Genomic DNA, 401 nt, shown 5'->3' with positions numbered 1-401 from the left:
GGGCAATGTGTAACAGCTCTAGAGGGTAAAATTGTTAACCTAACTCTTGATCCTCCTTGTCATGGCGAGGGAGCTTGCGTGGTTCGATGAGGCTGTGGGCTATGCCGTGGAGGGCCACCCAAGACGGACAGGCCACAGCAGAGAACTCAGACCAAGCATGATCCCCTGGAGAAGGAAATGGCAACCCACTCCAGTATGTTTGCCAAGAAAACCCCATGGACAGTATCAAAAGACTAAAAGATATGACGCTGGAAGATGAGCCCCTCAGGTCCAAAGGTGTCCAATATGCTACTGAGGAAGAGCAGAGGGCAAGTACAAGTAACCCCAGAAAGCGTGAAGCGGCTGGGCCAAAGCCGAAAGGACGCTCAGTTGTGGATGTGTCTGATGGTGAAAGGAAAGTC

Source organism: Gekko japonicus, unplaced genomic scaffold (assembly GCF_001447785.1).
Source record: "Gekko japonicus isolate JY-2015 unplaced genomic scaffold, Gekko_japonicus_V1.1 scaffold232, whole genome shotgun sequence".
In the NCBI taxonomy this organism is placed as follows: Eukaryota; Metazoa; Chordata; class Lepidosauria; order Squamata; family Gekkonidae; genus Gekko; species Gekko japonicus.
Note: the sequence above shows the minus strand (reverse complement) of the source record.